At 39.7% G+C, this 13,792-nt stretch overlaps 1 pseudogene; it reads left to right on the top strand.

Moving 5' to 3' along the window:
• Positions 1-13,378: 13,378 nt before the first annotated feature.
• On the top strand, positions 13,379-13,478 carry LOC127089334 (uncharacterized; annotated as a pseudogene).
• The last annotated feature ends 314 nt before the right edge of the window (positions 13,479-13,792 follow it).

The raw sequence follows: 13,792 nt of genomic DNA, 5'->3' as shown, positions 1-13,792 counted from the left end.
CCTTGTATTTGTCAAAATCCAGAGTTTTGAACTTAGTCGGAATTACCAACCCAGATACAAGGCACATTTCTGTGGCAGTAGAACCAAAGACGTGGTCTCCTTCCAATGCTCAGAACTTCTTCTCAAGGAGTTGCATGTTCTCCTTCCCTTCTCTGAAATCTTCAAATATTACTTCATCACCACTAACGGTTGAGTCGATAGTGTGATACATGTGATGTTGATCTTAAAAATGCGGAACATGCCTAACATAGGCAGTTAGGGGAGCAACAGTGTGGACAACTGGGCGTGCATCAGTGCAAACCGACAATGACACAACTTGTTGGACATATTTCCCCATGTCATGCACTACTTCCGTTTGAGGGATGAATTCGTAAGGTAACCCATATGGAGGTAGAGTTGAAGGTAAAGACCTCTGAAGTTGGACTTTGACTGCTGGGCCCGTGATCTCTGAAATCACGGTCGCTTGTGGAGCTTCAAATCTGAAAGTCAAAGCTTGTAGCATTTCTCTCATCTGGGACATGCCCCCCTTGATCTCGTCTAATTCAACTCTAACTCGGGCGCTCTCTTGCTCTTGTTTAGCCATCCTTTGTCTTGCTCGGGCGCGAGTATTGTACGGGTGTTGAAGATTCAGCGTGAAACTGGAGGAAGAAAGGATGGAGTGAGACTCTATTTTGAAAATGTATGAATGCGTGTATGGATGCATCTTGTTTGCAAAACTCTTGGTTAGTTTTAGTTATTCATTTAAGAAATGCCACAACATTTGTTCGCAAGTATTTAAAGCAATAAAGCAATAAAACACAATAAAATGAATCCCAAAGTGATTTTTTTCATTAATTTAGAACAAAGTTCAAATACAAATAAAATGCCTACAACATACGGGCCTTCCGAACCGTAGCAAGGTCAGTAGTCAGCCCTTCTAACATCGTCTTACAAAATTTAATGAAATTAAAAACTTGATGCGGAGTGTTCTCTGGACACATGCACCAATCAACTTCTTGCAATTTCTCAAGTAACTCTTGCATGATGGAATTTGCAAATTTGGGCAGCCTTAGAAATTTTCCCTTCCACTCAGTGTAAAGCCCTTGGAGGTCTTGAATGATGTGCAAGTCTTCAGCCTTGGTCACCTCTATGTCCTTATAGAGGTTTCTCCAGTATCTGCACTCACTCAACAACATCAGATAGGCGACATCCTGATCCATACCCTCAAGTACCTGGATCCTAGCATTGGCTTATTCCAACTGATAGTTCAAACGTGTACAAACTTTTTCCGACTCTTCCGTCCTCAACTTCTCATGTTCCCAAGCATCCTTGTACTTCTGAATGGTGTTCTCAAGTTCACGAGTATGAATCTCAGAAATCAGACGTGTTTCCCTCTTCATTTCAAGAGTCAACTCCAGAGTTTTGTTGACCTTTTGGATCCGGAGTACAACTTTATCCAACTTCTCCTCCTTCATCTTGAACACAGATTTAGTACCGTAGAGCGCTTGTCCAAACTTTTCTCTCCTTGCCTCAGACTCCATTGCCCTTTTGTTGGAAATTTCAAGTTCTTTGCCCTTCTTCTGCTGATTATCTCTCAGATTTCCACTCTCTACCGAGACTCGGCCGAGCTTAATCCTCAAATCAGTATTCTCCAATTCCAGCTCCTTAATATGGGAATTAAGCTTCTCCACATCCTCAGGTAATATGGGTTCTGGCTCAGGAACCAACAGATAGATAGAAGGATCAAATTGAAAAGGGAGTTTAACCATTTGAACCCTCTCTCTCACCCAACAAGTATAAGGCTCTCGAGCGATGACATTTCTCTTACCCAATTCTTTACCCTTTCTGATAATCGCTTGCCATGACCTCTTGATCTTCTTCACCATGGGGTGATCTGCTTCAGCACTGTGCAAGATGAAAGGCTCTAAAGCTTCAGCTTTTGGAGGCCCATTCATAGGGTAACCATGCTGCCTCAAAGATAACACGGGGTTATAGTTGATGCAACCCTTGATTCCTATCAAAGGTACATTGGGGAAGTCTCTAATGCTGACAATAACATCCTTGGTTTCCCAATCCCTAATATACCACTTAACATGATTGGAGGTGAGAGAAGCTAATTTCTGAGAGGGCTTGAGTTCCTTTGAGACAAAAGGGCCTTCTTTGGGCATATGAAATCTAAACCAGGCATGCAACAGTTGCGTGCAACATAAAATGGTCCCTCGCTTCTTCTCATAACGCTCATGGAGGGCATAGTGGAGGTCCGCTAGGAGGAACGATACAGGGTTACCAGAGAGTGATCGCTCGACTGGGTGAGTCGAGAATGGGATACAAACTGCAAGTGCACAGTTCTATCGCGTAGTTTTAAAAGATATCGATCCCACAGGGACTTATGAATCGATATACCGTTATCTAAGGTTACTACGTAAATCTAAGGTGAAAATGTTTGATTGTTTGGGAAAAACTAAGAGCTAAACTAATATCTAGATTAAATATTAATAAGACGGATATCGGTATGTAGTTCGTCAAAACTAGGGAATCAAGTCTTTGTCGGTTTCTTGGTTTTAAAATGAATCGTTTCGGTTAACTTTATTGGTTAAAGGTTCTATCTCAAACTCTCGCTCTGTTGAATAAACCATGATTTTATATTAATGTTGCTGTCACTTATAATTAAGTCAAAAACCATATTTTGAAAACAATAAAGTTGCAGAAACTCTTTTTAAGAAAATACTGACCGTTTTAAACACCCTTATCTCAAACTCTCGCTCTGTTGACTTAGGTTATATAATTAAATCCAAATGCTTAACTCTCGTCCTCACATTAATCTTTAAAAATACTTTTTGGAAAAGGTCAGAATTTAATTAACTCTAAAACTTGCTCTCGCCCTGATCTAGAATTAATGCCTAACTTACACTGTCCAGTTAAAATCTCAAACTCTCGCTCTATTGATTTTAACTTCTTTATGTCTTTTACTTTTGTAAAAAATCTTGTTATTAAACCTGTAAGTTGAGACCGTAAAAAGATTGATTTTGATTTTAAGTTTAGGTAGACCGACTCAGTCTTGATCCCTTATTCTGCTTACTTTACATACCGATACCTAGGCAAATTAGCCAGACATGCTAAATAAATAAGAATTTATATCATGCATAAACAGACTCATTCCAGGCAGATAATATAGATAAATAATAAAATAAAACATTAAAAATTAAATAACAATTAAAGAACCTGAATGCGTAATACAATGGTCTTGAACACTCCACCACAAGCCGGTAGGATTTGTTCTTGGATTCTTCAATTAAACAGTAAATTAAATCAAGGAAATAAAACTGGAATATAACGTAAGGTTAAATCCAGTATAAAGTTGCACAATAGTTTCCGGTGTAGAAACTATTATGCGAAAAATATCTAAAAGCTAAAACTGGAAAGGTAAATTTGCAAGGGAAAAAGAATGTAAAGCTTGCAAAAGAAATAAATAAAATAAACAATGCTGGAAAAGAAAAATAAGCAAAAGGCGTGAAAAGAAAATTTGGCAGAGCTTCGGCAATGTGAGCGTGAAAAAAACTGGTCTCCTTTTAGGTTTGTGAGATGGCTATTTATAATAGTGTTGGTAACTGCATTCCGTTTCTCCCATTCTTCAACGTGGCTACATGCGCGGCGTGGATATAGGAGACCAACTTCTCAACGTTCCTCTTCAAGTCTTTCTGAGGGCGTGACTTGCGCCAAAAAGCTAGTGGAATGGTGTGACGCTCGTCACACCATGTGTGACGCTCGTCACAGTGGTGCTTCTAGTGTGACGCTCGTCACAACCCTTGTGACGCCCGTCACAGGCACAACGTGCGCTTTCTTTGGGCTGGGCTTGGTCTTTGATATTTGTTTCCTTTTTACTCCTTTCTACACCTCCTTTTCTTCCCCTTTTCACTTTTGCTTCAAAATGGATACCTGACATAAATAGTAAGGAAATACTGCATAATATCTGATAAAATGAGATAAACTAAAGTAAATGATAATATAATCTAATTGAATTAAGTCTTAAAATGTGATATAATTTCGTGTTATCAAACTCCCCCATACTTAAATCTTTGCTTGTCCTCAAGCAAAATTCAGTATAGAACTTGTTAAAAGTTTTAGCCAGATGAAATTTCAAAGCACACATCAATTCGTACTAGGTTGCAAATGGGTTTTTGTTTGGGAGGACTTGAGTTTAATCTTGACATCAACAACTACCGTTACAACTTAGATAACCCTACCTTATGCAAATCAGTTCAAGTACCCTATGATAGCTATCCTGGTTCCTTTAGTCTTATTTTACCCGTTTTCATTCTAGCGAAATCACATTAAGCCCTTTATCTTTTCGCGCACATAGTGGAGTAACCGGTTAGTGATTATGATCCGCTTTTAGCTAGAAGTTCTGGTACATAAGTCGGATAACTTCATTATTCAGTCCATTGCAAATTGCGGGGGATCGAACCGTAGTCCGCCCTACCAAGTTCAGTATCAGATTCCTACTGAACCAACTCATAATGGATCTTTCGTATTGTGCTTTTGCATGATCTGCAACCTTTAGATTAAATGATCTGGTAAGGATCACCTAATTTACTTAGTGCATTTCTTGATATATTTATATATCTTAGGTTACTTTTGGGGATCATTCACTTATATTCATCGGCTCTCCACGTAGTTTGCTATTAAGATGGTGCTGACTTCTGTATAAACTACTTGGGGTTGCCATAGAACTAAAAGTTCAAGGGATCGGTATAATAGGTACTTATCCTGATCTAACATATTGAGGTTCTCAGAGCGTTGTTATGGTAATGATTTTGTTTTGATTTCACTCAAGTTTTATAGAGTAAGCAACCTTTATACTTATTGGGTGTGTTAAATTTTCGTTATGGCTCAAGAAAATTGAGGGGAATAGATAATAGAAATTTTCACACTCGGACTTAACTTAAAATAATTTTTTTTTTTTTTTTTTTAGATAATAAGAAAGGGAAATAACAATGAAAGGGAAGGTAACATACTTGAAAAATGGAAATAGGAAGAATATTGTTTCCCCCCCATACTTAAACTAAACATTGTCCTCAATGTTTTAAGGGAAAGAAATACAAAATGGAAATGCAAAGAAAATAACAACTAAGGCTGCCTTCCGCCTCTGGTTCTTGGACCTGGTGATCTTTGACGTATGTCTAAGTTGTCGAACCTGCTGAACAATTCAGTAAACCGCTGGTCGGTTATGGCATTCTGAGCGTCCTATTGCTGTTGCATTTGACGCATCATCTGCATCATCTCTGCATTCTGTACCTGCATTCCATCGATAGCATCCATAATGTCGTCGTTGGTTGCAGGCCTTCTTCGTCGACGACGTTGGGAGGATGGGCCGACTGCATTACTGGAAGGGTTGAGCGGGGCTGAATGTTGTGTAGGAGGATGATCACCTTGTTCCATTTCTTCAAACTCATCTGTTTGTGGGTTTGTTTGTAAAGGCTCGGTGGTTTCAGGAGCGTTTAGATCATAGAGGTGGCGGTCGGGGTTTGTGACATCAGTTAGGGCGATATTTGGTAGAACAACGCTTGGGACAGCCTGGTTGTTCACCATAAGATAATATCCTCCGCCTACTCTGTTTTTAATCAGGCGGCTGGAGCGGCAATAGCTGATATCCATAGACAGGGGAGGTAGGGATTCTAAAGTTTGGAGTTTATCCCCTAAGTTCAGGCCAAGTGCTATGGATGTTATTAATCCACCAATTATAAAGGGTTGCCGGCCTCTAGCACATAAGGTGCGGATATGATGAAAGAGAAAAGAGGCAGCGTTTACCTGAGTATCCGATTCGAAGACGCATTGGAGGAAAAATAGCTCCTTTGAGTTGACCTTGCTGTTGTTTGGTCTTCCAAAAATTGTGTTTTGCAAGATGCGGATGAAGTACCGGATAGTGGGGTTATGTATATGGGAGAGAAGGAGTTCTTCCCAGTTGTAGGTATCTATACCGGTAATTTTCTTAAAAAGGCCAAAAACGCCAACTGTGTTCCAGTTTGAGTTTGGAGGGATTCTGGGGTGTACCTGACCTTCTATGGGAAATTGTAACATGGTACTCAATTGGTTTTGGGTTAAGGAGTACTCGGTGTTGAACATGCGGAAGGTTGCGGTACCGGTTAAAAATTCGTCTTCACCGGCGGGAGTGGTATAGTCGTATGAACTTAAGAATTCTAAGGTTAGGGATGGGTAGGTGGGTTGATTATGAGTGCAAAGGAAGGTTAAGTCGGCTAGGCGGAGCATCCATTCGATACCTTGGAGTAATCCTAATTGTTGTAAACAAGTTAAATCGGGGTACCTGGTGGAAGCGACGCCTCGCTGTTGGAAACGTTCGAATTGCTCTTGCTGATAGTTGTCATCTCCGGATCGGAAGATGATATTTCCGAAATTTTGATTTCCCGCCATTGTGATGAATTTTTGAAGGGATGATTTGGAAAGAAATGTATTTGATAGGAGAGAATTGTTTTGTGGTGAATGAAGGAAGTTTCGGCAGGTATTTATAGGAGAAGGGTTGGAAGATAGAAAGAAAAAGTGGTTGAAGAGTAATTAAGTGTGGTAAATGAAAAATGAATGGGGAATGTAAAAAGTTAAAGTGTAACGTTCGTCTCTAACGGCTCCCTAACGTTCACATGTCTGAGGGGCGTTACGCTCGTCACAAGGCTGTGACGCTCGTAACAGGCAATAGACGTGCCGTCCGTTATGGGTAGTGTGACGCTCGTCACACATTTCTTTTTGGAAAGGCTTTCAACAGCGCTTCACAGAATTACTTTGGTAGCGTATTTTAATGTTTCATTTTGCTTATGATCATTTTTAGTCTGCAATTTTAATGTATTGTGCACGCTTACTTGCTTTGTATAATAATAATAATAGGTAACAACAGTAGAGCGTAATAGCCATTGCATAATAAAATTAACTAAACAACTTCAATAAGAATGATCATAATGTATTACAGGGAAGGAAAACAATGAAATGAAATAGAAATAAACATGAATTCAAACAACATTAATGAAAAATCTAGCCTAAAACTAAATAACTTAGAAAGAAATAACTAAATTCCATCTATCTTCGGATCTCTGGCCGGAGGAGCAAAAGGGTTAACATGATGCAGTAACATACGTAACTGACTTGCCGTGCTGCTCATGTATTCTAGGATTTCAAGTCTCAAGTTGTGGAAATCTTCCCTGAGGGCGTCTTGCTCTGACATCAAGGCTTCAATGACGGTTTTAATATCTGTTCCTGGCATATGATGTCGGAGATCAGGCATGGCTGATTCTTCGGTCAGGACAGGCTGAGGAGGAGGATCAATATCATAGTAGCCGGAAGGTGTCTGAGGGTCAGATTCAGCATGAGAGATATGGTCAACATAGTGCTCATAGTCATCACAAATCTCATAATCCTGGATGGATTCATTGGATCCAGCAGGAGTTGGGGTTTCATTCAGGTTATAGAGCCAGTTCTTTTGGTTATGAACACTAGTTCTAGGATCGGGCATGGTGAATAGGCAGAGAACCTGGTTATCAATAATAAGCTCAAACTCATCAGACCCTATGTTTGCTATAAACATAGTGTTGAAGAGGAAGGGTATACTCATAGTGGTAATGCCACAAAAAGGGCTAAGGTCAAGCATAGGCTGACGTAATCCAATAGCATTACCTATCATAGTGATCAAACCGCCTATTCTAATGGGTGCTCGCTCATCCTGGATAAGGTGGTCCAAATTAGCTAACATAAAAGTAGCACCGTTTACGGGACGGTTCTGGGAAGCACAAAATATGATGAAGAGTTCATCACGTGAAACTGAAGTACTATTTGGCTTCTTCCCAAATAAAGTGTGGGTCAGGATCTTATGGAAATAGCGGAAAGCCGGGTTATGTATGTTTCCAGAGAGAAACTCATGTTCTTCGGGCTCATCATTTCCAGTCAGCTTACCCCAAAAGTGTTCAAGCTCTCTATATTCAAAAAGTTCTTCCTGGCTTACAGTGAATGTATCAAAGGAGGTAGGAAAACCCAAAAGGTTGGTGAAGTCTCTAATATTAAATTGGTACTCCATATTGAACATTCTGAACTGGATAAAACCTCTGCTAATTCCTTTTCCATGGCTGGGTAGATAGATTAATGAACTAAGGAATTCTAGTGTGAGTCTCCGGTAGGTGGTGAAATGTCTCAGGATAGGGGAGGTCTCCCATCCTATCTGATTCAGCAAAAACAGGACACTCTGTCTCAATCCAAGGGCAGTCATCGCCCAATCATCAGCATATAAACTAGGTAGCATCTCTCTAGCGGCTAGTTCTTCAAACTTTCGTTTCTGAGCCATTCCTCTGAACTTGATACCCATACGATCAGAATGTCCCATCTGGTTAGTGTTAGCTAGAGAAAAGAAACACGAGTTTAAGTCAGGATTTGGCCAAATGCCGAAAGAAGAAAAGAATTATTATTATTATATATATATATATTTTTTTTTCTTTTTGAATAAATCAATAATGAATACTAAATAGAAATTAAAAGAATAATTTAGAGAAAAATAGGGAAATGATAATAATAATAGAATAATAAAATAACAAATTAATTTTGTGGGTTGTCTCCCACTAAGCGCTTTGTTTAAATGTCGCAAGCTCGACAAAGAAACTGTTAAATATAGTCTATGAGTCCTGGGGGCGTTTCGTCTAAGTGTAGAATTTGCGAATCCTCGTTGGTTTCCGCATAGTGATAATGTTTCAGACGTTGCCCGTTTACGGTGAACGGTTCTGTAGATTGTCCTTTTATTTCTACCGCTCCACTGGGAAAGATTTTAGTGATATGAAAAGGTCCTGACCATCTGGATCGTAGTTTTCCCGGGAATAACTTTAGTCTAGAGTTAAATAAAAGTACTGCGTCGCCTTGCTTGAAGATTTTCCTTGATATACGCTTGTCATGCCATTGTTTTGTTCTTTCTTTATAGATTTTGGCATTTTCATAGGCGTCTCTTCTGAGTTCCTCTAATTCGTTTATGTCAAGGATTCTCTTTTCACCGGCGGCTTTATAATTCAAATTTAAATTTCTAATAGCCCAATAGGCTTTATGTTCTAATTCTACCGGGAGGTGATAGGATTTTCCATAAATGAGCTTAAATGGGGTCGTCCCTATGGGAGTTTTATAAGCAGTTCGGTATGCCCATAAAGCTTCTGGTAATTTCAATGACCAATCTTTCCTTGAAGTGGCGACCGTTTTTTCTAGTATTTGCTTGATTTCTCTGTTAGATACTTCCACTTGTCCACTGGTTTGAGGGTGGTAAGGTGTTGCTATCCTATGTCTCACTCCATATTTAAGTAGTAGTTTTTCGAGTACCTTGGATATAAAGTGTGATCCACCATCACTGACTACTATTCTTGGGATGCCAAATCTCGGAAATATTATATTTTTAAAGAGTCTAGTTACTACTCGGGTGTCATTTGTTGGAGAAGCTATAGCTTCGATCCATTTTGATACGTAGTCAACTGCCACGAGTATGTATTTGTTACCGAAAGAGGATGGGAAAGGTCCCATGAAGTCTATCCCCCACACGTCAAAAATCTCTACTTCCAAAATACCTTTTTGTGGCATCTCGTCACGTCTAGATATGTTTCCCGTGCGTTGACATCTGTCACACTCCTTAATAGCCGCATGTACGTCCTTCCATATAGTTGGCCAATAAAAGCCAGCTTGTAGGATTTTAGAGCAGGTTTTGGATGTACTTGTGTGACCACCATAAGGCGCAGAGTGACAGTGTTGGATTATATTTTCTACCTCTTCTTCGGGTATACATCGACGGAAAATACCATCGGGGCCTCTTTTGAAAAGTAAGGGATCATCCCAGTAATAGTGTTTTATGTCGTGGAAGAATCGTTTCTTCTGCTGGTAAGATAAAGTAGGTGGAACTATTCCGGCAGCTAAATAATTGACTAGATCAGCGTACCATGGTATGACAGATATAGCTAAGGTGGTTTCTACTTGCATGTCGGAGTTGTTCTCTTCCAAAGTAGCTATGAGTTTATCATACGAGAAATCATCATTAATGGATGTTCTTTCCGGTTCAAGGTTCTCAAGTCTAGAGAGGTGGTCTGCTACTACGTTTTCAGTTCCTTTCTTGTCCTTGATTTCTAAGTCGAATTCTTGTAGTAACAAGATCCATCTTAGGAGTCTAGGTTTAGCATCTTTTTTTGTTAAAAGGTACCTGATAGCAGCGTGATCAGTGTAAACTATTATTTTGGCTCCTACCAGGTAAGAACGAAATTTATCTAGCGCAAATACCACTGCTAGGAGTTCTTTCTCGGTTGTGGCATAATTCATTTGTGCTTCATCCAGGGTTCTGCTAGCGTAATATATAACGTGAAGCTTTTTATCCTTTCTTTGTCCTAAAACAGCACCTACAGCATAATCACTGGCATCGCACATTATTTCGAATGGTTCATTCCAGTCTGGTGTCTGCATAATGGGTGCGGAGATCAATGCTTGTTTAAGAGTTTGAAATGCTTTTAAACAGTTATCGTCGAATATGAATTCAGCATCTTTCATCAACAGTCCGGTTAAGGGTTTAGTTATCTTAGAGAAGTCTTTGATGAATCGTCGGTAAAAACCGGCGTGTCCTAAAAAACTTCGTACTTCTCTCACGGTTCTTGGGGGTTGAAGATTTTCGATTACCTCTATTTTGGCTTTGTCTACTTCAATTCCTCTGTTCGAGATGATGTGTCCTAAAACAATTCCTTCTTGTACCATAAAGTGGCACTTTTCCCAATTAAGTACTAAGTTTACTTTTACACATCGCTCCAGAACTCTTTCCAGGTTTTCAAGGCATTCTTCGAAGCTTTGTCCGTATACAGAAAAGTCATCCATAAATACTTCCATGATGTTTTCGAGAAAGTCGGCGAATATTGCCATCATGCATCTTTGAAAAGTTGCAGGGGCATTACACAGACCAAACGGCATTCGTCTATACGCGAAGGTACCAAAAGGGCATGTGAATGTTGTCTTTTCTTGGTCATCAGGGTGAATTGGTATTTGAAAGAAGCCTGAATAACCGTCTAAATAACAGAAATGTGAATGTTTAGCTAATCGTTCTAACATCTGGTCAATGAATGGTAAAGGGAAATGATCTTTTCGGGTTACTTTATTTAGTTTCCTATAATCAATGCACATTCTCCATCCCGATTCGATTCGTTTAGTTATAGTTTCTCCTTTTTCGTTTTCAATAACGGTTATGCCTCCTTTCTTTGGTACAACGTGTACAGGACTAACCCATTTGCTATCAGATATAGGATATATAATACCTGCTTCCAATAACTTGGTTATTTCTTTCTTTACTACCTCACTTAGGATCGGATTTAGTCTTCTCTGGTGTTCCCTAGAGGTTTTACAGTCTTCTTCTAGCATGATGCGGTGCATACAAATAGAAGGGCTTATTCCTTTAAGATCGGTGATGTGGTATCCTAGTGCGGTTGGATATTTTCTTAAGATATGTAGGAGTTTTTCTGTTTCGAGTCTTCCTAGATCTGCATTAACTATCACAGGTCGTTCAAGTTCTAAGTCTAGGAATTCATATCTCAGATTTTTGGGAAGTGTTTTCAAATCAGGGGTTGGTTTGTTAAGACACTGCGTAGGATCCGGTGTTATTGCTAGGCATTGTTTAGATTTGTCCTCTAAAAGATAGTCTGATGATTTGTCTTCTCCTGACTCTGCTTCTTTTATGCATTCATCGATGATATCCATGAAGTAACATGTATCTTCTATTGCAGGTGCTTTCAAGAATTGGGAAAGAATGAATTCAATTTTCTCTTCGCCTACTTCGAAGGTGAGTCGTCCTCGTTTTACGTCTATGATTGCACCGGCAGTTGCTAAGAATGGTCTTCCTAGTATAATAGGTGTCGTATCATCTTCTCTAATGTCCATAATTGTGAAGTCAGTGGGAATGTAAAACTGACCTATGCGTACGGGAACGTTTTCAAGGATTCCTACAGGATATTTGATGGAACGATCTGCTAATTGCACAGACATTTTGGTCGGTCTTAATTCTCCCATTTCCAGTTTCTTACATATGGATAAAGGCATAACGCTAATTCCGGCTCCTAAATCGCATAAGGCTTTGTCGATGACAAATTTTCCTATGTGACAGGGTATAGAGAAACTACCCGGATCCTTGAGTTTAGGGGGCATGTTTTGGATTATAGCGCTACATTCGGCAGGGAGTGTAACGGTTTCGCTATCCTCAAGTTTCCTTTTATTAGAAAGAATTTCTTTTAAGAATTTAGCATATGAAGGCATCTGCGTAATAGCTTCGGTAAACGGAATTGTAACGTTTAATTGTTTAAGGAGATCAACAAATTTTCTAAATTGGCCTACATCTTTGGTTTTAACAAGCCTTTGAGGGTAAGGTATAGGTGGTTTGTAAGGTGGTGGAGGTACATAAGGTTCCTTCTTTTCTAGGGTTTCCTTATTACTCTCTTCCTTTTCCTTAGGTTCACTTTCCTCAGTAGATTTCTTAGGGTTTTGGTTTTCTATCCTTGGGTCAGACGGTCCTTCCACTTCCGTTCCACTTCTTAATATAATTGCATGAGCTTGGCTTCTCGGATTGGGTTGGGGCTGTCCAGGGAATGTACCAGTTGGTGCAGCAGTAGGTGCTTGTTGTTGAGCTACTTGAGATATTTGCGTTTCCAGCATTTTGTTATGGGTAGCCAGGGCATCTACTTTGCTTGCTAGTTGTTTAAGTTGTTCGCCAGTGTGTATGTTCTGGTTTAAGAAATCTTTATTGGTTTGTTGTTGGGAAGCTATAAAATTTTCCATCATGATTTCCAGGTTGGATTTTCTAGGGGTATTATTGTTAGGATTCTGTTTCTGATATCCCGGAGGTATAGATGGGGCTTGATTTGGAGACTGTCCAGGTGCGTATAAAGCATTATTACTCTTATATGAGAAGTTTGGATGGTTCTTCCAATTTGGGTTATAGGTATTCGAATAGGGGCTTCCTTGAGCATAGTTTACTTGCTCTGCTTGGATTCCAGTCAAGAGTTGACATTCCGCAGGAGTGTGGCCTTGGATTCCACAGACCTCGCAATTCTGAGTTATAGCAACCACGGCTGCTGGAGGTGATACGTTTAAACTTTCAATTTTCTGGACCAAAGCATCCACTTTTGCATTGACGTGATCAAGGTTACTTATCTCGTACATGCCAGTTTTCGGTTGAGGTTTTTCCACATTCGTTCGTTCGGTTCCCCACTGATAGTGGTTTTGGGCCATGCTCTCGATAAGCTGGTAAGCATCAGCGTAAGGTTTGTTCATTAGTGCACCACCTGCAGCGGCGTCTATTGTTAACCTTGTATTGTATAAGAGACCATTATAAAATGTGTGAATTACTAACCAGTCTTCCAAACCATGGTGTGGGCAAAGTCTCATCATGTCTTTGTATCTTTCCCATGCTTCGAAAAGAGACTCGTTGTCTTTCTGTTTAAATCCGTTTATCTGGGCTCTTAACATAGCTGTTTTGCTTGGCGGAAAATATCGGGCAAGAAAAACTTTCTTCAACTCGTTCCATGTGGTGACTGAGTTTGAAGGAAGAGATTGAAGCCATCTTCTAGCGCTATCTCTTAATGAGAAAGGAAAAAGACGAAGTCGAATTGCCTCTGAAGTGATACCATTAGCTTTAACAGTATCAGCGTATTGGACAAATACGGATAAATGAAGGTTTGGATCTTCGGTAAGATTTCCAGAGAATTGGTTCTGTTGCACAGCCTGCAACAACGAAGGTTTAAGTTCAAAGTTGTTTGCTTCGATTGCGGGCGGA

This window comes from Lathyrus oleraceus, chromosome 5, assembly GCF_024323335.1.
Source record: "Lathyrus oleraceus cultivar Zhongwan6 chromosome 5, CAAS_Psat_ZW6_1.0, whole genome shotgun sequence".
Classification (NCBI taxonomy): Eukaryota; Viridiplantae; Streptophyta; class Magnoliopsida; order Fabales; family Fabaceae; genus Lathyrus; species Lathyrus oleraceus.
Note: the sequence above shows the minus strand (reverse complement) of the source record. Positions and strands in the feature narration are given on the sequence as shown.